This window comes from Stegodyphus dumicola, chromosome X1 (assembly GCF_044657685.1).
Source record: "Stegodyphus dumicola isolate Sdum_Otavi_A_Nest chromosome X1, ASM4465768v1".
Classification (NCBI taxonomy): Eukaryota; Metazoa; Arthropoda; class Arachnida; order Araneae; family Eresidae; genus Stegodyphus; species Stegodyphus dumicola.
Genome location: NC_140780.1, coordinates 91,647,749 through 91,673,526, shown reverse-complemented (window position 1 = coordinate 91,673,526; position 25,778 = coordinate 91,647,749). Strand labels below are relative to the sequence as shown.

Genomic DNA, 25,778 nt, shown 5'->3' with positions numbered 1-25,778 from the left:
TGTTCATTATAATAAATAATAAAAATGTTCATTATAATCTTTCTTCTGACTTTGTATTTACTGTAAGTTAGAAGAGAAGCTGCGATAAGTCGTGTGTCATACTTGTTGACATCTAAAATTGCGCAGAACGTTAGATATCGCAAGACTGCAACTGGGAAGTATGCCGATAAGTACTACGATGTGAAAATTCGGATACCTGGTAAATGTCATGCGAGCAACGATTGAACCAGTTGTCAGTTTTGACGGTAGGAACTGAATACTGAATTTTCTGAAAGCACTGTAAAGTCACTTGTTCTGCATCCAATTGAGGAGCAATAGAAGGTCGCGATAGCAGCTTTCATTTTGAAAGGGCAGATTCAGATCTGCTTCAACGAAATTGGGAAATTTGTTAGAAAACACAGCAGCGAGAAGTACAAATTTAATCTTTTTAAGCCTGCACTGGTTAAAGCCTTTCTCGCAGTGAATTATAGGCATGAGCTTGAACGAAATTATTCAGATAACATCAGATGATGAGGGAAAGAACTAATGTATTTCGTACTATGTAAGGTTTAACTTTTAAAGGTATTGTACCGGATTCGATAAGCTCCATATCGAAGTAAAACAAAATGATTGTGCCCAGGTTTGCTACTGCATTTACATGATATTATCAAATTGCAGAATCTCAGCACATTGAATGAATCGTTCCTACTGGCAGCGAATTTCAGAGTTTTCCCGAAAATAAGCGCATGGATACGCATGAGGGTAAGCTTGGCGATAGGCAGCATTAAGGAAGATGACTTAAGGTTCTGCAGAAGAGGTATGGATGTTCACCATTATAACAGATAGCCAGATATGCAACTTGGCGATGGATAAGTCGACGATGAAAAGCATTCGGATAGTAAAAGAAAATCGGCTCTAAGAAAACGTAGGCGAAACTTTTAACCTAGGAAATGGACCAGAACAAATGTCTTAATGTCGCAAAGTTAGAATTGTGAATGCATATGCACTGTGACGCTAAGTGTGCGCGATAAGAATGAAAAACACCAAATTCCGTTTTATATGGCGAGGAATTAGCAGGTGAATATGATACTCGGTTCTAAATTTTTGATGTCGCTAGGTGGGACAATTGATTTTGAAGTAGATAGATTAAGTCTGGGACAGATGCTCCTGCTAATCCCTACAATTAACATATGGTTCAGGAAGAAATAGTAAATTAGCATATCACAGAGATGCTAAAAATGTGCTTTGCAATGGTAATCCTTCTGCTAATCTGGAAAATGTGTGTTGGTAAATAACAATTTACCATACCGCAAACTATACGTCATATTTCGCTGTTCGTTGTCGTAAAACTTTATTTGCTGAAACTCTGTAATTTATATTCTTTACCCCATATGAATAACTGAAGAAGAAATAATTAGGAAAATTAGCTCGACTAAATACAGATCACGAGGGATTTAACTTTCAGACATTTTCAAAAAGGTACAAGGCCTCAACATGTGCCGAAGACAAAGCCATGTATGTATGTGGCTCTATTGCCGTTAGCTTTATGTGGAGATCCCGATATATTCCAGCGGGAAATGGATATAATTTTGAGACCCATACCAAAAAAATCAAATTCCATTTCCTAGCTAACATTATTGAAATTAGTAACATGGTTGATTAGCACAGTGAGGGTCTGGGAGAAAAGATAACTGAAAGTTAAAGCGGATCCCGATTTGGTTGCTTTTGTTGGTTTGTTTATGCTTACTTAAAAGATCGCGATAATTTTTAAAACTTTGATATGACAGGGATAAAAAGAGGACACATAATAAATATATATTCGGCTGAAAATTTTACCTTCTATTTGTTTTTAGTATTAAATCTGTTTTCGACTCCTGCCATCGGTATAAATTATACGTCATATAATTTAGATACGTTATATAATTTAGATAACAGCTGAGTTCTTAAAATGGAAGGGAAACCTTTGGCGGCTGAAAATTTAGAAAAAGTGTTTCTGGCATTGGAAAGAGTTTAATGATTATCATGTTGTCATTAAAAGACCTAGAAAGGTATCAAAATAAACTTCTTCCCCCCAAGACTGAGTTTTATCCGCAATTGTCTGTCGCAACAGGAATGTGATGGCTCGGTATGTAAGTTAGAAAATGCAGCCGTAACTTGAATTTTTGTATCATAACAAATCTAATCAGAAGAGTGATCAGAATATCAGAAAGAGAGAGCTCTACGCTTTCCATAATATAAAACATTAATGCAATCTGAAAACAGTTTTACTAATAATTGCAAACGATTAGAGTTATTTTTCACATGATCTGAAACACACCTGATGGTTATTCCGAGATCACATTGAACCTTTGAAGATTTCCCGACCTTTAAATATGTCTGGCCTGTAAATAACACACAAAACTTTGAATTGTGCATCATTGCAAAATTTTATTAGACATCTTTCCTATATGTAATTAATCTCTAAGGTTTCATCATTGAGATAACTTGAGGTCTCTACAAAAGACGCAAAACTTTGAGCTACACATTATCGAAAAATCATATCTGAAGATTTTCCTATGTGTAACTAGTCTCTAAACATTTCTCATCACGACTTAACCTGATATTAATTTAGCAGAATATTCTGCTATTAAATTATTACTATATCATTCTGTGATTAATGGGCGTTTTATTAACTTTAAATGTGTATGCTAAACCTCTTCTTGAATTTTAGTGCTTTTTTACCTTTCGATCGCATACTCTAAAGTACCTAGCAGAACGAAATACATTTCATGCAAATTTCGTCAACATTATCAGCAAAAACAGCGATTTATTTTGAGGCTCAAAACAAACTATTTTGCTTGAAAGAAGTTGCTGAAGTTGAAATAGTAATAATCATGGTTTCCAGACGTAGCATAAAAGTATTACTCTCTTTCATTACTTAATTGCAATATGATCCTCTCTCGCCAAACCTTCCGAAATTTTTTTTTTCGCAAAGCATAAAATATATGTATTTCCTGGTCTGGGAAAAAACGCTCGCTTCTTTGTCTTTGAAAGGAAAAGAAGAACAAAAATAACCTTACTTATCTTTGAGACGATTTAAAAATATCTCCTGATGCATTTATGTTAGTACACAGAAAATGGAATGAAGAAAGTAATTTTACTGATTAAGAAACAAATTTTACTGATTAAAAGACAATTATTCTTCCGTTGTTTGCTCAAGAAATTTGTCTAACTACAACTTTCTGTCTTGATTATATTTTCATTACAGCTCTTTAGATTTAGAAGGAAAAACAAAATCAATTTCATTTCCCTAAATATTATTCAGCGCATAATCTTCCTTACTCTCAAGGAAGTCACGATATCTTTTATTCAAGCAGGCTCATAAACAAAGAATAACTGTAAACTGAAGGACAAACATATGAAGAACCTCATTTCACAAGTAAAAACGAACGCATTTCCTTTGTGGAACACCTTTCTTTGATGAAACAATTTCATTCTTTGCTATTATTCCCCACTAATAAAAGATATATGGAGGTTTGGTTTATTGAGATTACGGCAATGCACACTAGGGCTTTGAATTTGAGATCGTGCCGGCCAATCCATACGTTCAATATCCTCACTCTCTAAGAGCTGTTCGGCAGCTACTGTGCGATGACATGGTGCATCGTCATCCATGAAAAGGAACTGCCGAGCCATAGCGCCTCTAAAAAGACGCACATATGGAAGAAGAATCTCGTTACAATAACGGGTCCCGTTGACTGAACCTGCGTCGAAGATGTGAAGGTCTGTACGATTACCAAGCATGATGCCTCCCCAAACGAGAACACCGCCACCTCCATACCTGTCCCTTTCAATGATGTTTGAGGGATGATTGCGGCTTCCCCGCTCTCTCCAGATGATTATGCGATGAGAATCGCTACTCAGACTGAATCTGCTCTGATCTGTAAAGAGTACTCGTCCCCATTCAATATCATTCGTCCCCATTCAATAGGGCTATCTGCCTAAAGGAAGGGATGCATTCGTGGAGGACTTTCTAAGGGAAACTAGCTCGTATACGCGTTACACATGGGAAAACATGAAAACGCCCATGCAGCCAGCCCGTTCGCGGGATTCGAAACTTGGACCGAACTACCAGTGTTCAGAGACTTCCGCCCGGTCACTGGTGTGCCTAAGATATCTAGAGGTTAACAGAAGTAGCATGTTTATGCATCAAGGTTAAATATAACTGAAATAGTATTTAACCATATTATTTTAAGTAGTGACTATAATGGGCAGGTTTAAAAAGCATGTGACGTTTTTAATTCTTTATGTTATCAATATTTAGGAATACGCCCAAGTACATTAAACATGGGTTATTTCAAGTGAGTACAGACAAACCTCCCAGAATGCGAATTATCAATGCGCCAACTAGTGCACGTAAGAGAAATTACCTTTAGTGAATACGTATAACGATGGATACTTCATTCGAACGTTAGATTGTTATAAGTTGATTTCTTTGTCAAATTATAGAAAATTTCATTTATAGAGTAGGTTTTCTTATAATTCTGAAATAAAATTGTAAATATTATTGTCAAATTTACTTTTTCCTTTTCTATATTTTTCATTAAATCATTAACACTTTCGAAATTAGCATGTAACGTTTCCAAACATTAAATCTTAGAATAAACACTGAGGTTCGGAATTTCTGGAAGTAAACAATTTGACATTATTAGGTAAAACGAGTTCTCAGGTCGTCTCAGGACATGCGATGCATTCAGCACATGCCTATAAATTTGAAACTGTGTTAAAATAATTATTATTTTTAACTCATTCGTGTATAAAATCCTAATTAATTATCTTAAATATACAGTTTTGCACCGCGTCATCGAATTTAGTTAGAATCAGAAATTCAAAACAGAACGATTTGCGCGTTGTTGTGTCTTTTTTGCCTCGATACTTTCTTTCTGCATGCCAGCATCATTAATGAAATAACCTATTTCGCGAGAACAAAGGGAAAACATTTTCCCTCCTTTTCTCTCGCAACGTTTAAATGGATAACCACTTTTTCCTCAGCTGCATGCTGTATATGCATAGCATTCTAGTAGGAAAGAAATCAGTGTTCGATGATAAGCATTGAATTTAGCGCAATTTGTGCCACGTTTTAGGGATTACTATTATGCAAAGACGAATTTTTTGCTTCGAAATTTACACTTAAATTTAAAATTATTTAGTTTTGTTTAAAGTTGGCTTATGATACTGATGTTTGAAGCATAGCTGAAGATAAAAAAGAGGAACTTTTAAAGAACATAATTCAACCGATATTTCGTTTTTGGTGATGTTCTAAAAAATAAAAACTATTTTAAAATGATAATACTTAACGGGCATGTGCAGTAAATGTATAGGTAAAAACACGATACATACTCAAATTACATATTACAATAAAACCATTTAATTAATACTTTATGATATTAAGGAAAGGTTTTCTTTTGTCATGATCATTTCCTAAGTTATGAATTTAACAAGTTCAGTGTGTTATTAGTATCTGTCTTAAGACATGAAAATCTTCGCTCAGATCAAGAGTTGAATTCAGCTTGTGTCCTGTTTCAATGCTTTTCGGTTTCTTGAGTGAAATCATTAAACTAGCCAGAGGGCACTTGAGCTTCAAATCAGCAAACGACATTTTACACCTGAATTTCAGTATAAAGGGAGCCTACTGGTAACGGAAATTATTAATGCTATATTTTATTTGGCAGTTAGTAAAACTGATATTGATATTAAAAACAGAATAAATGATTGAATTTCTATGGGAAGACTAATGTCCGTATAATTTACTAGTACAGACTGAGAGGACACTGCTTTTATTGTAAATTTTTCAGCAACCTGGAGAATCTAAAGGAAGTGAAATATAAATCATATATGAGCAAATTTCTAAGATTTATATTTCATTTTTAAACATCAGCGGTCATCTTTTATGCTTTTTTATAATTGGAATTCTTTCATATTTTCAACATGTATTCTAATTGTCTTTTCCTTATTACATAAGGGACCATTTTCATCATTTTTACCATATTGTGCGAAATGTGAAAGAAATTTTAGAGGAGCGTTTTAAAACTTCACTGTTAAAAAATGCATCACAGAATTGTGTAAAATAATTTAATAAAGTGTAAACCAATATAAGAGTATGTTTAATTATGCACTACTTATACTTAAACTTTAAATGCCATCTTTAACATTTGTATTTAGAAAAAAAATTTAGTTAACAATTTTTTCAGAGGATAAAGTGTAGAATTTACGGATAAGTATTTGAAATTATTCATGTAAGACCTTAAAACTCAAAGTCAATAAACCCAATATAAAGGTATGTTCAAATATGCATTACTCATGTTAAAAATTTATATGTCATGTAAATACAGTAATTTTTAAATGAAATAAGAAAAGTTAATATTTTAGAGAGTAAATCTTAGGAAATGTGCATAAGTATTTAAAATTAAAGTTCGCATAAGTACGTTAAGACTCAAATTAAATTTAATAATTAAAGATATGCTTGTCTTAAATATATTTTTGAAAATAAATAAAAATGAAAAAAAAAACGCTTTGAAATAATTGTGAAATATTTTAAATACTTAATTACTTTAATTAATGTTTAAAATTAATAAATGTATTAAATTTTATTTAATTAATTTTATAAAAATTTATTTTTAATAAAATTCAATTTTAATTACATTTTATTTAATTTAATAAGATTATATTTTGCGTTTTAAAATATGAATTTTGCTTATTTATATTACTAAACAACTTTTGAATTTTCTTGCTTAAAATTATCTTAACTTGTTTGTTATGTTTGCTTTGTACTTATTTGTTATGTTATGTTTGCATAGGATAATATACCAAAATTCAGATAAGTTTATTAAAGATCCTTAATTTATAAAAGGAACTAACAACAGTTATCTGCTTTGCAGCAATACCGTAGAAACTGATTTTTGCGCTCTCTCCTAGCTTTATCGATAAAATGATACAAAGTTTTAATTAGTAAACAAAAGCTAACAATGAGAATGTGGCCACGATTTCCATTAGGAAGTTGATACCCAGATTTTGTGTGGAAACAGAAGTTTCTCAACGTAAAAAGGAACAGAATTTGCTTCTTACCGAGAGAATACAGGCTTCGTTTACAGTTACAGTAATGAAAGGATTAACATGTACTGCCATTAATGCTATAAGTTAATTTCAGCTACACGAATGAGGCAAGGAGGAGAAGGGCTTTCGGTGAAAGAAATGTACAAAAGGGGATACTAAGAGGAGATAATACACCATTCTAACAGGAAAGCATTTTCTGAGCTATATTCTGTCATAGCTTTTGTCACTTAACAGAGGGAGCTAGGTCTGTTTATTTAACCAACTGCTTTTAAACATGCCATCATCTAAAGCTGAGCTTTTGTGAAAACATATACACAAATAAGTTCTCTATTTTAATGTGATCAACTCAGTTAAACGGGTTTGCCAGCAACTGTCGTACAATTTAACCCTAAGCTACTATTGTTAAATTTTCTATCTTTAAACCGTCTGGTAGAGTCTTTAGATTTAGTTTATTAATATAAGTATTTCGAGTATATTTTCTACAGAATCATTTCTTTCTGCATAATTTGACTTTCTCTCATTTTGTCATCTCTCCTAAAAATATAATTTATTTTAACTATGTCTTCCTACTTAAAGCACTTTAAAGTAATATGTCTTATATTTATGTAATATGTCTTATATTTATTTACTTTTACTCTTTATTAATTTTAATGATTCCCCAGAACTTAATTTATTCGTATAAAATAAAGCTCTATAATTAGAGGTCAAGGTTAAAGTGTAATTAAATTATTTTCACTTTACTTTTTCTTTGCACTGTATTTATCAAACTAACTTTTATAAAACCAAATACTTTAGACATTTCTTGGATGAACTAAATAAAATACACCCATTTTATTCATGGAAGAAGGGATACTATAGTGTGCAAAGTGGCACGAATATTATGAAATGGCTATTTAGCAGACTATTAATTATTCTGTCGTCACGAGAAGAGCTCTCAGTTTTCTGTGTGTTAACATAGTTTCTTTCAAAAAAGTGTTAAAAGCGCTTGGTTTAGGGAGAAATTAAGAAGATGATGTATATTTCTTCCAAGAAAGACGTATTTTACCTCAAATTCGAATAGGCGAAAATTGCTATTAAATAAAACAACATAATCAGTGAAATCATTTGGAATTGCAGCGAAAAGATTTCAATTAAAGCAAAAGCTACGTTTTGACAGCTTGTCCACAGGCTTCATATTACTCTATGCAATAACGCAGTGATTTATTTACTGTTGAGCAAAGAAACTGTCGTCGGTGGAAGAAGCGTTTCAACCTTTACGAATGTACAAATGTTGACTGGAAGAGCTTTATGAGATAGGTGTAATCTCCATACCGAATCTGACAATCAAAGTTGCCCTAAAAAAACTGTGTACGTAAGCGAAAATCTGTTCGTAAGGAAAAAACCAATGCCGGCAGGGCTCTTCCACGATAGTAAATATTTAGCGGGTAGCAGAGAAACTGATGAGTTCTTTTTTTTTATCAGATTTCGCATAAAGAACAAACACATTAGCAAGACCCGAAATGAGCTTTGTGTGTGAAAGCTTCAGAGTTGTAATCCTAAATGAAATATGATTTTTGGAAGGAAAACTGTAATTGCAGATGTTTGTTTTTCATTCATGAAGAGTTTAATATGAAAACAAAGTCTTCTTACCTGAAATGCAAAGCCAGTATCCACCGTATTTTACAAATCTATCAAAAATCTACACAGAAATGCTTTATAAAAAAAATTAAGAATCTTTTGTTACTAAAATACTTGCTTAGAAAATCTTCCACCAAGGCATCTCTTCCCTAGGCACGTAGTTCCTTTAAGCAGAGTACTTTGCCCTAATTAAATAAAACCAAACCAAACTAAAAGAAATAAATCCTTGAAGAGGGTATTACAGTTTTCCCTGCATAAACTTCTGTTTTACTTATTTCGTGTTCCTTATATGAACACGGAGCTTATATATTCTTATGCATGAGATGAAGAATAACATAGGACAGATGAAGAGGCTTCCGTACAAAAAATATTCATGTAAATGCAATTATTTATCAACGTTTGCGATATCCAAAATCTCGGGTAACATAGTAGTAAAATTCGTCTTAGCTTTAGTATTATTTGGTTGAAGGAGAGAAATCTATTTTCACTACCCAGTGAGACATAGTTTAGATTTGCATTGCGTAAGAAGCTTTGGGATTCTAAAGCGGAAACTAGAAAATCCTCTCGAATCTGCTTGCCATAATAGAACAGTACAACAGTAAATTAGCTCAACAAAAGAAGAAGGCTTCAGTACTTGGAAGGTTACCTACTCTTTCAAGTTTGATTACAAAAAATAGTGAAAAAATTCCAAAACAGTTGAAAATGAAGTTCAAAACTTCCGACTTTAACAATCTTCAAGAACAAACTTATTATTTATTCATTGCCACAGGGAGCGCGAATGCATTAGTACTGGGTAAAACGTGTTTGCAAAATACTTGTTTTCATCGCGAAAGCCTAAAAGCAATTGCCTCCTTTTCAAACAGGATCAGCATAGTTAATATTCATAAATAACAGTAAAAATACAAGATACACAACATTTATATTCTATATATAAACATAAATCATTTGTTGAAGAAGTTTTAACACGTAAAAAATCAATCTCTCTATTGGTGATATTGTTGCTCACAGAGTTCTTTACGCAGAATCTCCCAGCTTTCTACCTACTGACTGCATTCCTTCACACTGCTTAAGATTTTCAATGCTTTTGTCCAGTTATTCGGTACTAGCTTTCAGAAGAGAACAAGTCTATGACTTTTTTATTAACGAATTAATTTCCTTCAAGTTTCACTGCTAAAAGTCTTATTCAAGTTGCAATGGCGGGCATAGCGTTTTGCATAATTGAAGAACTAAAACATTCCAAATAGAAATCAAAAGCGTTCGTTTCCCAAATCTATAAATTTATATTTTTCTTTTGTTCAGAATAGAGCTTCATGTTTGAAATATTTGCTGACAAGAAAGGTGCGCTAGGCAAAATTCACAAGAGAAGCTAAATTCGCTTTCCCCGGATAGGAAGGTTAAGTTTGTCTACGGCATCTGAACGTCAAGCAATTGACTCTAAAACAAAAACCATTCTTGTTTTTTAAACCATTTTTAATAGAACTAAGGTTCTGTTATTTTAATTAAGAATAAACTTTCGATGACTGATTTTAAGAACATTTTAATTATAATTTTTAGGTTTACAGAAGTAAGAGTGTAAAAATTTAAGATAAAATTATTAAGTTTGCTTGAACATTGCAAATTACATCAGGCTCATCTGATTAATGGGAAGACCTCATGAAGGACACCTTAATGGAAAATAGCTTGTATTTACGTTACACAAGATAAAACTACGAAAGTATCCATATAAAGAAACTCGTTTGCTAGGATACGAATCTGGTCAGACTACTAGTGTTTATTGCTTTGATCATCTCGGCTTTTGGTGAGCCTAGATCAAAAAGGCATTAAGATAAGTTTATAGAGCTAAGCGTCTTTCAATACTTCACTGCATTTTTTCCAAGAATAGGACTTTAAATTGAGGCGTTAATCATTTTATCATAAAAGCGCATTAGAGAACTGTTTCTAATAACTTCAAATATTTTTTTCTATTTAGCAAGTGTAAAAAGAGAGTGCCTATAAGTTATTAAAAAACTTCAATAATGAGCTATATGTTCCATTTCTTTGCACAACAAATCTAATAAAAGTGCCGTGTTTCGTATAATGGTATATGAAGATAAAGGGAAAATATATATTGCAAAATTCATTTGTGTGTAAATTTATTATAAATTAGTAAATATTCATAAATAAATATATTAAAAGTTTGGTTAGATTTATTTAATTACAGTAAAGCCCGCGAGGGCTTTCTGCCTAAGGGGAGGGATGACTTCGCGTAGGTCTTTCTAAGGGAAACTGGCTCGTATACATAACCGTTCGATCGCTGGTAGACAAAAAAATATTGGAAGAATCAAAATTCTTTAGAATTTGTAAACTGATGAAAACGATTTTAGAAGTTTTACTTTAGAAAACTGTACTATAGTAATGCCTGCTGGTATTGGAAGGTTTTAAAGCCATAAGCTTGGTACCGATACAGAAATTCCTTTATTCTCTTTATTCCCTAAATCAAAAAGAGTCGTTTGTTACACGTTGTTTGTTCACATTAGCATATGGTATGAAAGTATGCAGAAGCATTACACACTTTTTCTACGAATATACAGAATATTTTTCAAAAACATTCAGGCAAGTGAATATTATCAACAATAACACCGTGATAAAATTTAAAACATATCCGTCAATATTTCTTATCAATATTTATGTCAATATTAATGTCAATATTTCTTCAATTTTAAAGCCATAAGCTTGGTACCGATACAGAAATTCCTTTATTCTCTTTATTCCCTAAATCAAAAAGAGTCGTTTGTTACACGTTGTTTGTTCACATTAGCATATGGTATGAAAGTATGCAGAAGCATTACACACTTTTTCTACGAATATACAGAATATTTTTCAAAAACATTCAGGCAAGTGAATATTATCAACAATAACACCGTGATAAAATTTAAAACATATCCGTCAATATTTCTTATCTGTCAATATGTTTTACGTGAACAATCAGCAGCTTCTTCCCCTTACTCGAGCCATGTGTCATATAGACGTCTGACTGTATGTAAATCTAATCTAAATCATCCAAATCTGACTTTCGTTTATGTGCATCCTAATGTTTTTTATTATATTCCTGAAATCTTAAGATTATGAACGAAAAGAATTCTTTTTGCTTCACATTTAGAAAGAAATTTTGCTTTTGTTGTGACTAATCTTGCTTGTCTGGTAACTCTACTTGTTTAGAGTAAGAAGCACGAACGATCAACAGTATACGACCTCTGAAATATCAGAAACTAAAAGATAGGGCAGTTTTTAAAACTATAATTTGTTTTTCCACATTTTTTTCACTATAATATTCACATTTTCATGAAAATATTGATCTTGGGAAATAAAAAACATCCCTCCACATATTTTTTAATTACATAAAAAAGAGTTAAGTTTATGTAGCCCTAATCGAGAAACTCATAAATTACTTTATTTTAGTGTATCATAAAAATCATGGTCTTGAGCTTAGCTTAATTTTCTCTTAATTGTATGGAGTTAAAAAGTGAAAGATAGGCGAAAGTAGATAGAATACTTTTTCAGACTATTCATTAGTGCGCTATTATTAGAAGCAATGTTTTCGATTGAACCTTTAATTTTTATTCATGTTTTGTCACAGATATTAAAGGGAATTAAAAAGCACAATTAATAGATTAATTAGAGTGAGCTCAGAAGAATCTGTTGTCAACCATTTTTAATATGATTTAGTTGATTAGGAATGTAATTAATGAATAATATGAAACAAAGAATTTTCTAAAAGACACGGAAAATAAGGAGTATAAAAAACCAAAACATGTAAGAAACATTCAATTCTCATTATTTAGATAAAATTTCAAAAGCTTAATTAGCAAAAGTCCTCATTTTGAAAGAAAAGTATTTTTGAACATTTCGTATATGAATAATGCCCCACGATCTCAAAATAATTTTATTTGAAGCATGATAATTTTAATGAATGCCAATTTAAATAAAGAACGGTAGCCTTTAAAAATGTTTATACGTGATATTTTCTTAGGCAAACAATTCTTTTTATTTAATATTTGTCTTATTTGTAAATTGAAGCATAAATCAATAAAAGTCTGTAAATTCCTACTTGATTTCAAATTTTATTTAATACTATAACAGTTGTTTATCAGAATTACACGATCAATGAACGAAATCACACGAAGAGAATTAGACCGGAAAAAATGAACCTCAGAAAAATTTAATAATATGGTATATATATATTTGTAATAAGTGAAAAGATTATTCTGATTCTTTAAAAAACAATTATTCATTGAATGTTTTTCTTTATGTTTCTTTATAGTTTTAAATATATAGCTTGTAGAGTTTATATTTATTTTAACTAACATTTATTTTAAGTTTAAACTATCTTTCCTGTCATACCTTACTTACCCCTGGAATTGGCCAATGCCAGAGTATGTAAATTTTAGTAGAACGAGCAAAGTATTCAAATTGTCAGCGGAAGTAATTTGAGTTAAATAGAAGGGAAACAAGTTCGTAAGTGTGCTTTCTTGCTTCACGAGCGTGAAGGTGGCTAGGTAGAAATTGAAGAACCGCGAGTTTCGGCCTGTGTGCTTGCCTCGGCAGATAGTTGAATCTTTCAACTTAATGTTGAGAAAGTTCGCTGAAATATCAGCTGTATCTTAGAACGCGGTTAGGTTAGTTACGTTTAGAGAGCCTCGTAGGTAGTAACTTGTTATTATTCATTTTTAGTTTCTTATTTTTATTTTACCGCCGGGTCGGCGTAGTTTGTGAGCGTCAAGTGCACGCATCTGTAACTTCTAAAGTAGAATAAAAAAGGAGTTAAAACCTTCTTAAGAGTTTTGTGTACTTTCCAGTTCATAGCAGTCACTGTTATTGTTGCGTGTAGGTTGAGGCCGCGCAACACCACAAGCTTCACAAAAATATTTGCATAGATAGTCACAGTAATTAAAATAACAGTGGATTACTTCCCATAATTAGCGACAGCTTTTTTTTTACTTCCAATTCTTATTATTCATTTAAAGATTTATTGTATTATGATTGCTTAAACATGAGGGTTGCTTAAAATGCTCAAGAACCCTTTTGATAGCAGAAAAATTTTTAAAGAAATTTGCTGAGATCCATAAAATGTTGATTGCTTCGCCAAGGTTAAGTAAGGTACGAATAGTAATATTAAAAACTATGTTGTTGCTTTTTTTCGGGGGGGGTTGACATCGAAGCTGTTACCGTTGGTCTTATCTTGAAGTGTTGAAACAGTTAAGAGTAAATGTTTGAAAAAAAGCCTTGAAGTATGTATAATCCAATCCTAACGCCTTCATCACAGTAACCTCCATACTACACCTCTTTAATTTTCCTGATTGTTTGAGCAAAAACAGATGTAGTAGTGCTTTCTGAACCTCTCATCTGACCTTGTGTCTCATGGTTTATTTTATTTTTTTATTTTTTTTTTTTTTCAAAAAGGAACTTAACGTATGAAGAACGAATGTTTAACATAATCTACGAAATTTTAGTGAAAATCGCAAAGAGAACTAATGTGCTAAAAGGAGAACTAAAAATATTCCACACGACTTAGAAAATGATACTGGACGCGATGCATCGGTCAAACCACAGAACATCTTGAAGGTAAAATACTTGTAGTTCCGTACAAAATATATAAATATGCAAGATAAAAAATATGTAAATCAAAATGGTAATTTAAACTAGTAAAAAGTAACACCGGAATTGATCCTCAAAAATTCACCCCCTTTCATTCTAAAAACTGTAAAAACTTCTCTGGGCATTTCTAGATCAATCTATTTTCATGGTTTGCGTAACACGGATGGCGTAACTAATTCGGAACAAGAACTTAAAGTTTCGAGAACTGAAACCTTTCTAATCTAAATCAAAACCTTCTCTTGGAGAGCCTCCATATTGGATAACTGCGCATTAGCTTCAGCTCTCTTGCAGTTAAGATGCTACTCTGCTCCCTTTGCTTACGCTGATATCTAAAATGTGATGATACTCTCTGTACAATTATGGAGTGCGTATTGCACCCAGGATTAGGTGTGACAAAAATATGTTTTCGATAATTAGTTCGTCTCCATCAATAAACGTTGTATTTAGTTCAGCCACATCTGTCTTACAAGTCTCTTCTTCGAGTGTCATCTTATAATTATATAATATATAGTTAATGACATATATCTTATAATTATATAATATATAGTTACATCTTATAATTATATAATATATAGTTAATGACATTAATTTCAGTGCGGTCCTAAATTCCTAACATCTTAGTTTTTCACATTTCATTACTGTTTCCCTCAATAGATAGCCGTAAGTTCGTGTTCCCTTTGTTCCTCCTGTTTTCTTCGATATGAAAAAAATTATCTCTTCTCCCATTTTACAATTTCTTATCCCATCTCTTGAAGGAAAGGAACCTATGTATATGCCCCTCGAGTTAGATTGCGTTTTATTCAAAATGTATGCCAATTAAGCCTGCGTTTTGCTTAAATTTAATGACTAAATTTACATCCCTTAATATTTAAAATGGTGCTTTCGATGTTATCGGTTAGTGCTTAATTTTTATAAATTATATTTCAATATTATCAAACGTTATAAATTATGTTCCATATTAAATCTGTTGCTTTTTTGTTTCTTACATTTGTATATAAAGTTCTAAGCCTGCGTCCTTTCTATAATACGCTTTTATATACAACTATAAAACACGTTGTTGTTTTAATTTTCATCCCAGGTTAAGATATTAAAATCTCTATAACTTCAAATTTTTAGACATCTTTCAATGACAAATCTAGAAGATTTGATGCGTACACTTAAGATTTCAGATAGCTCCAGAATTTCATCGGAGTCAAATCCGAAAATCGTGGTGACCACGTAAGTGGAAATTTAAGGAGCATAACTTTATCTCCAAAGTGCTATTAAATCACTTGCCGAACACATGTGCCGACCTGTGGAGAAACACCATCTTTCATCCATAGTATATCATTAACGTCATTTCTTTCTCCAGTTCTAGAATTAGATAATTCTGCAATAATGTTGTATACCGAGCAACTTGTGATGTATCACGTTTCCATAACTATGGAACTGACCTATTCGAAGAAGTATGGACCGAAAATGAACATGCTTGCCTTGTAGCACCAACAGTCATTTTAGTGTAAAAAGGCTGGTGCCACATATTGAGAATTTTCATCAGCCCAATGAACGCAGCTCTTGGAGTTTACGTTCTCAGGTAAGGAGAAATGCGCTTCATTATGTAGAGACATTAGGTTAATTGGAAAAGCCGGAGAAATGAAAAATATGTAACCGCCTTCGCCGGGAATCGAACCGCGAACCTCTGGAATCTGGGCGTCCAGCGTGCAGACCACCACACCACGAAGGCATGTCACGAAAGCGGTAGAAATACCTTATAATTATCCATAATATCCGTAGCGGCCACTTACTATCTTATTCATATCTGACGAGAAACAATGATGATCTGTTCTTTGCAAATGTTTTACCCCGGCAGTTTTCTTATACGCGTATCGCTGCAGTGGTATTTAGGGTTTTTCAAGGCACTGATCAAATTACGCTAAGTGGGTGCTGCCGTTCGAAAATTTCGAAATGTTTTCACTGCAACCGTAACAGTAAGAGCTGTATTATTTTAAATCACAATTTTCTCGAGCGCATACCTTCGAATAACAATATCTGAAATTTCATTGTTCTTGCATGAGGACACTAGGTGACGTGCATGGTGAAATTTTTATGACAACCCTGTATATCTAAATGACGACAGCATTAATGTTCCTTAAAATAAATGCACAACAATGCTTTCTCCTCAAAATGTATGGACAAGTCGATATGACGTTCGCGAGGAAACACCCGATTTATTTCGTCACTTAACTGATTCATGATCAGCAATACGGCTCAAGGTAGAAGATAAGACAAAAAGTGATATTTGAAAACCGCGCACATGTATCATCAGTCACCGTTCTATCGTAAGCACACAGTCCTTAACCTCAGATATCATAATATATTATATTCCCATCACAGCTCTAAAATTTTATAAATCAAGTACAACAAAGCATTTATTAACTTGTAATAAAACTACGCCAGGATTCAGTATTTTAAACGTGCTCTAGAACTATTATACGAAAATTACCTTTTCATATTATCAAATCTGAGCTCACTATATTAAATTAATTCTAATGCATAAAATAAAAGTCTTTGGATAGGATTACTGCGTCTTTAAAAATTTCTCACATAATTTGTGAACTGCTGTAATATTTCTATATAAAATTAATAAAAATATATTTTTAGACTCCCTTTAGTAGAAAATACGAGTTAGCTCTGCATATGTTAGGGCATTTTCTGATCATATTATCTGTAAAATTTGTATTTGCATCTAATCATTTTACTGGCAAACGGATCCCTTAAATCTGCCAGGGATTTTTCACTAATCGCTCCAATTTCAATTAATACAGTGTAGAGACATTAGGATTTTTGGGAGGCCAGAGAGATGAAAAATTAGCAACCGCCTTCGCCGGGAATCGAACTACGGACCTCTGAAATACCAGCTTAGTGTGCTGACCACTACACCACGAAGGCGACCTAGGAAGGCGGGAGAAATACATTATATACTCCGTCTTTTAAAGGGCGACTGGCGTTTTCAGTGTACAAAATCGCCAAATCCTGGGTGTGGTGATTCAACATCAACAACACTTTTAGTTCGGGCGCCACTTGTAGAGTTCCTCACTTTGTAAATGCTAAGTTATTGCTGAGTTAAAGAGAATCAGAGTTTCTGATTAGCGCGCGTCCGCCTTTATGGCTACTCTCTCTCAAAGCTGTTATTACGCTCTGCCGTACTCAGGCCCTTGATAGCTTCGCAGTCATCTCGTGTTTAAGGGGCCAACTCCATTAAAACTTTGATAGCTTCGACTATATCTCTTTAGTTTAGATTAGTTTTAGTTTACTTCGCAGCCTCTTAAGTTTAAGCCCAAGTGTTGGCTTTTATTGTACACTCCAAGACGGAGTTCTGTTAAATCTTATTTGAATAATAAAGGGTTATTTACCTTTCCATCTTGTTTCTTGTCACACGAACTCAAGCGATTATTCGCTTATCAGTTCGTAAGATTCTTCACGTTCAACAATAATTTAGCATTTACAAAGTGAGGAACTCTACAACAGAAACACAAATTCAGCAAAAACTAAAAATAATTTAGCTATAAAGTTAAAGAAATTACTTTCGCGTACAGAACGTAGAGATAAATTTGCAAATTAATTAAGAAAGCTATCTTAAATACAATATTCTTGCCCATAGAAGGCATATTTTCAGTATCTATCAAAATTAATTTAATCTCTAAAAATAATAAAATAATTTATAATTTTAGAAGAGCTTATAAAACTTTTAAGTGTTTCAATTTAAAACAAAAGCAAGCTCTTAAATCAGAACCTTAAAGTAGTAACTGCAGAATATTGTAAATTGTATGTGTTGTTGAATATGAAGAATGAAGCAAGAAAAATTATTACCTAATATCTGGACAGCTCAATGTATAAATTTACTTGCATGATATCGACAATTATTTCTGATTCTGAAATATATTTTAAAAAGCTTCATTCAAATATTTAATTAAACCCTAGAAACACTATATGCAAACTAACTAGAAGTAAAAGCGAATATATCGCTTTTCTTAAACAAGTGAAATATCTCTAACTAATTTAGACACCATTTTAATTACTCATTTGTAACAGTCTGATTAACTGGCTGTCTGCCTACCTATTCTTAGTTTTAGGAAATGACATAAAGCTTTATTTGTCTGTGTTAAACAATGTTTTCGCTAATAAAGATGTATACTGTTGTCTGTAGCCAAAGTGAAAATTCTTCTTTATGCCTGAAGACGGTAAATTAACAATGTGCATTCATTATTCTCAGTAGTAGTCGGAGTCTTTTTACTCTTCGTAGGGACAACGAAATTCAAAACGACTTCTTCGCCTGAAAATACGTTTACAATCTCTGACAACTTCTTATGTTTTGGGAAAAGAAAACTGTAATACTTATACAAGAAATGAGCATCAGTTTCTGTGAAAGGAGGTTGTATTTTCAGTATTGTTTAAAGTATTTTATCTGTAATTACTATTGGGAATTTTAGAAATATTTCATGTAATGTCTAAGCACTAGCATTAGTTGGAATAAATGAAATAATTTACTCAAGTGAGTGCAGAGAAAAGACAACATATTTTGATTTATAATATCTTGATTTTCCTTTCCGAGGTTATCGCCAGAAATATGAAAACGAAAGGCTTTTGATTCAGTTAAATTCCTTCGCTTTGAGATAGGAATGCGCTTATTAACACAAATATAAAAGCTATTTGGTAGTTTTTCGTAGAATATAATTAAAGGAGAACAAATGTGATCATATGATTCTATTTCAATACGTTAATCTCTAAACTACATATTTTACAACATTTCACGAAAAATCTAATTACAGAAGACTACATAAATCACTGATACTGCTTGCAAAAATTCAGAGATAAGAAAATATCTCTAACAGTCGACACAATTTGATGTAATATTTTCAACATAAATGGACCTTATAACTAAGTGAAAGGGTAAAACGGAAAAAGGAACGTTGAGATGTTACATAATTTTGGTAGTTTAAATATGAAGCCCTTGAAGTTGATGGAATAATAAGAAGCATGGTAGCATTTCGGCTATTTACTATATTTTGAAGATCCTTGAGCCGAATAAAACTTTACTAACTTAAGGTTAATAAATTCTTGAAACTGCAGCATCATAAGAGAAGATCATTTCATAATCTGAATATATTATAAAGGATCACTGGGAACCTACAACATATTGCTCAAAGAAAAATTTATGCTGCAAAGATAGCTAGAGTAGGTTGACTAAGTGTTAACACTGGAAGCAATACTTAATGCTTTTCTGAAATCACAGAAAATATGAAATGTGATGAATGTAAGATGCACGAAGAATCCATATGAAGAGTATATGGATCCATATGAAGAATCATCTAACGAAAACCGTTCACATTACATTACGACCGTAGGTCTCTAGGTACTAAAACAATTTCTTCGCCTCTCCTTTACACATATCTATTGACTAAAGAATCTGCATGTAAATAAAATATCTCTTAAAAATGTCGAATTAGAGTAAGACGATTAAGAATGAAACATTTTTCTTACACAAATTTGATCACTTTAGTAAAATATATGATACCTGAGGTATCTGCTTTTTAACTGTAAGTTACATTCGCTATCAGTGCTGACCACTGGCCAAGAATCTAAAAGCATGAATCACTAATAGTTTTATTATAGACTTGATTAAGGTTTCGAAATGAGTTTCTTTCACATTTCGTCTAAGTAACGTGAAACGGTATTTCAGAATATCATAAGAATAATTTTACAAAGATTTCTGATCATAAGGATGTCTTCCACTATCGTTATGTCTCCCCATGTGACATAACCAATGGTATTCAGAAGATTAAAATGTGCAGATGGAAAGATCGTTACATTCTAAATCTGTTTAATGAGGCATTTTAGTACCCAGTGTAATAATAAAGGTAAAATAAAATTTACTTTAAAACCTTAATTGTCATTTATTACCATATGGATTTCCAAATGATAACGAAGAATGACGAGAAATGTTAAACAATATGCTGAACACGGATTTTATTTTAAAATGATTAAAAGAAAGCAAATATTTTTTTTTACAGTTTTTAATGACTCATCGTTAAATTTTGCGTTTTGAGCAATTTAATTTGTTACAGTAATAATTTACGTTTTACCATTAGACAAGATTTAATTCATCTTAGAAATTGCGCTAAAGACTGGTGAGAGAACGAAAGCCAGTTTCTGATCAGAGCATTTCCTTATCAATAAATTTCAAACAGCATTGCGCAATTTTTGTAAACATACATATAGTCGTAAATTATATCTTTTAGGCGTCTTAAAGACGTGTTTCAGTAAAAATGATTTTTTGTAGCTTACATTTAAGTAAAATATCTCTTAGATTACTGTAAATGTTAAACTTTGCCGATTTCCAGAGCGACTAGACATGCATTCCTCATTTTCAAGAGCAAAAACAATTGACGCCATCTGTCAAGGATAATGAATGAAACCTGAAAACGGTTTAGTGATAGAGTTTTATTGAAATTTTACTCCAACCTAAGACAGATTTTTTTTTGCATAATTTTAAATTTCCCTTTGCCTTGTTACTCTCCAGTTTGATTTACATAAATTTAACTTATCTAATTATCTGGACTTCAGTCTTAAAATCAAATAAAATATTTCAAACATTCTTTTTTACGTGAAGAAAAGTAGAAGTAAGAAAACTGAATATTTCGATTACAGAAACTACACGGAGTAAAAATAAATCAAGTTATTTGCAATTAGATTGAAACTCAATAGTCGGTCATATAATGAGATAAATAAATATTATTTGGGATATTTATCCGAAAAGCATTAAATATCACCTTCTGTAAAAAATTATAGGAAAATCTGAATGTTAAGCTTTCACATGCGATGAATTAATTTAACTATATACTCTTGATTATGCAGTACACATTAAATTAGACAGGACTTACAACTGTAATTAATTTTATTGCGAAATAAAATAATATAAAAAAGTCATTCTTCTAAGGCCATCTGAATGTAAATATTTGTTTCAAACATTAGTACATAGATAAATTATTTGAACGCGTAAGGTTCATAACGCAAGACCCTATCATTTAATGCCTTTATAGTTATCACTTTCTACACCTTCAACCAGAAGAAGAAAAGCTACAGCTCCATATCTGTGTACTGCCGCTCAATTTGCAAAACAAACACGAGAATATGCTTCAGCTGTGAATGGAAGGTTTCGCCTACCCTGTTTACTTGGAAAAATTTTTGGGCTTCTTCTGTTGAATCCTTTATAATAGGTAGCTCGACTATAATGCCTAAGAGAATATGCCACTTGTAACAAGCAAAACGTGAGCTTATTTACAGACGGGGATGAATTCAGTTAAACTTTAAACATGCAACCAACCACGTGGCTGAAACTATCTATTTATTCTTTTCTAATTCATCTCACCTGTACGTGACGTAATTACTATGTGCGTATTTATCATGACTGGAAATTTTATTAATTTGAATTCGACTGCATTTCCATTGAATTCTCCCCTTTACGAATGCTCTTTTACTTATGATAAATTCAAAATGTATTCATGAATTCCAAAACGGCTTCAAATAAATTCAGAATAGGTGTTGGTACAAAAGGTGGTAAGAGTTTCGTTAAACGGAAACATTAAGAGCCTCTGCTTAAAATTTCGAGGTAATAAACGAAATCTAACCCTCAGTAATTCTATACTTTTATGGTACACAAACAATACAATTTTCGTTACTTTAGTGTTAGTGATTTGGAAATACTGATCCTTTTTCTCTGTTTTCAAGAAGCTTGTAACATCAAAGTTAATACCATATTCCTTTTGATGAAACAAACTCATTCAAATTGTATTTTTACTTCGTAAAGGAAAATTAATTATTTAAAAGTAGCTTTAATTTCGAGCAAGATTATATTTTTACCTTTCAGGAAAATTGATATATTTTCTTTAATTCTTAGAATTTACACTTTTCCCGTTTCAAAGAGAAAAATTGCATTATGCTTTATATTTTCATTAATATAATAGCTTTGATATCATAAAGAAATGCAACTATTGAATTACATTAATTTAAATTTCATCAATAAAAGCACGAGTATTTTGGATCATTTGCCTTTGTTCACTACGAAAAGAAATGATATTTTAATCAAAATTCATTTAATAACAAAGCTGTTAGACTAAGCATACTTTAGAAGTAATTAAATTCTATTTAAATTTATTTACAGAATTTAGGAACGATCATGAAACTGCTACACAATACGTTTGAAAATAATTGCCTCATTTCTTCAGATTCACAAAATAAAAGAGGTGTATTTGATGTAACGTTTATGTCAGAAATATTTTGTATTTTAAAATTAGAAATACCGTTTCCTCGATTAACTTGATATCCTTTAGAACTGCAGATTCTTTGTTAGTAGCATATGCAAAGAAAATAACATATTCTTCATAGAAAAAGATAACCATTTTCGGTTTATTTAATTATGGGAAAGAATTCGAGAGCTATCTGCTTAAGGTATCCGAACACATTGAAAAGGCCAATTTTGGCAAAAAAAATAGAATTTTCATTTATTCGTTCATTGGATAGATTGTTTATTTTAGCTTTCCAAAACTTGTCTGCTTTGTTTCTACGTTAATTAGAAACCGAGATATTAAGGATATCATAAAGACACAAAAACCGGAAATGAGCATTTAAATCACCGAAAGTGCGTATTCAAAGGGTTGAAAAGAGCTAGAAATGGTCATAAATAATTTTTAACTTTGAAATGTAATGTAAAGCCTTTTAAAGAGAGAGAATTTATAGAATCTTATGTGTAATCTGTGCAGTAACATGAAATTATTTCCAATAAAATGCAATATTTTTATTAATTATTGTTGTAAGCGTTATGTCCTCGCTAGCATATGAGTTAGATTTCATTCGAAACATTGTATACTGCAATTATATTTATCTTAGTCTTTCATTATTTTTAATAACATTCGAGTTAAAAGTATAATAAAGGGTGATAAAAAATGGAAGCAGTGTTTGTAAACGAAAGTGCGTAAGGAACAAATTTATGAAACGAGTTGCGAAGGAAATTGAGAATAATATTAATAAAGCAATTCCCATCGACTGAAGTAAAACTAAAATGTTTCTCATCGGCAGGACATGTTTTTGAAATGATTTGTGAGATATTTTTATTTAATTTGGTGAAATGTCGCCAAGCTGGTAATGGTTTTCGTTCGCTAAAATTTCGCGAGAAATCGCTAAAAGTGACCAAATCCTGCGACCGTGTATCACCCTAATGAATATTGTAATTGAATAAGTGTAATAGTTACGATATGTAGCTGTAACTGTACTGGGCCCTAAAATTCCTTCCAGAAATTCAGAGAAGTACTAGAGATTTCTCAGCGGTCTGGCGAAAATTAGATAAACCTAAGAGAGCATTTGTTCTCAGTTGTTAGTTAAGAGTCGACTAAGAAGTGTTGAGATACTTCCGTGTTAGCTTCGCCTTTTAGATGCGCTTTCCATTTTGCATTGTGTTTAAGATTATTAGTAGTTTGAAATGTAATTATTGATTGTGATCTATGATACCGTGAAGAGCTGCACTAATATTTTTATAAAAATTTCTAGAACTGTGAAGTGTTTCTTTGAATTACATAAATTTTATCAATCTATCATGAATTCTGTGTGCATTCAATGCATTACAAACTCCTACGCGGGCAACAATATTTATCTATTGAGCAAATATTTTTAATTTTTATGTAATTTTTCTGACATAAAAGTAAAAAAAAAATAAATTTTGCTTTTTTAATCTTCTAATCACACACACAGAGTGAGTTGTTTCATCCTTTAAATGTATATTATTTACATTCTTGGCTTGAAAATTTATTACTTCGGTCATATCAATTGATTTTGCGAATTTTGGCACAATTTATTTAAGTATCCTCCCTATAAAATTTATTTTAATTGAACTAGAGCATAAATTAACATTTATTCCAATTTGGTTATCAGGTCAGTTTGACGTTCCATACTTAAATATAAAAAGGGTAAAACTCAGCCATTAGAGTTGGCGTAATCTACGTAAAATAAGCAGTTACATTTTTAAAGCTTAACGACTATAATTTTGTTTCCAGCTACTACGATAACCGAATGAAGTAGATTCAGACAATGAGAGAAAACAAAATTTCAAAGAGAGAACGATCTTTGAGACTCGCTAGCATATGAGTCGAGGTCGTATAATGGTAAAAATAAATAAAGCACTTGACGCCATCGCTAATGAAATCAACAACTAATTTTACAGGATCACATCAAAGAAAAAAGAAAAAATGGAAATTTTACTCATAGAAGAATACCACGAACTTTTGCAAAATTATATTACACGTATAATATTAGCATTTGAAAAATAATTTTCTCAGCGCATCTAACATGTTGTTACCCTTCCCCTCTGGCAATCAACGGACGCTTGCTTTAAAAACACTTGTCGGGAATGATTGAACTCATCATTTAGCCGTCTCATTCCTGAGAACAAGGCCCACCAGCGGCCGAGCGGTCTCTGAACACTGGTAGTTCAGTCCGAGGTTCGAATCCCGCGAACCGGCTGGCTGCATGGGTGTTTTCGTGGTTTTCCCTATGTGTAACGTGTTTACGAGCCAGTTTTGCTTAGAAAGTCCACCACGAAGGCATCCCTACCCTTAGGCAGATAGCCCTAGTGTGCTTTGCCATAATTAAATACACACACACATACACACATTCCTGAGAACATTGTTCGAAGTGCATCGCAGAGGGGTAATTGAATACTCATGCGAAGGGAAAAGAGATAGGCATAACAGCCAGGCCTTGCGCGGGATCTGAAACCATGCACTTAGTTTCGGGCTAGTAGTCAGTTTCTGCTGATCACTTTCAGGGTGGCATGTTGTTTAAAATTCACATATTGAATTCCCATTATGTTTGTTATCTGAGCCTGCGCAAATGAAATCTCTTAATTCAAATATAAAATAAAAACTATATTTTTCTTTTACTTTTGATAGTGCAAGGGTTCACATCTAAGTGTCTTTCAACAGGCAGTTTTTATTAAAAAACAATTTTTTTATATAAGGAAATCTGAAATTTATAAACAAAAGAAAGTAAGCATAATTTTTAAATACTTAACGCAAGGAAGATTCTTAAGTATTAAATATAAATACATTTAAGTATAACGTATATGCAATTTAGATGTGAAGATAATGCTTTATACTTAGATTTGCACTTTTGAGTATTTCTTAACAATTACGAAATAAAAAAATGATAAAGTCGTCAGAGAAAATTTAGTGTCAAGCAATAATACCAAGATGTAAGTATTATCAGGTTTTGAACTCTTTTTAAAAGCCATAGAAAACATTTATAAATTAGCTTACTTAAAAAACTTGGTAATACCTCATGTTCATATGTTTTAAAAGTATTAAAAGCGAAAATCGTGCCTCAAAATTAAATTTTTATTACCTACCATTTAAAATATTTGCACTACT

At 32.0% G+C, this 25,778-nt stretch overlaps 1 protein-coding gene across 1 annotated transcript in view; it reads right to left on the bottom strand.

The window, feature by feature from the left end:
- LOC118191112 (cardioacceleratory peptide receptor-like) overlaps nt 1-25,778 on the bottom strand; it is a 142,759-nt gene that overhangs the window by 25,751 nt on the left and 91,230 nt on the right. The gene's annotated exons all lie outside the window — the stretch shown is intronic.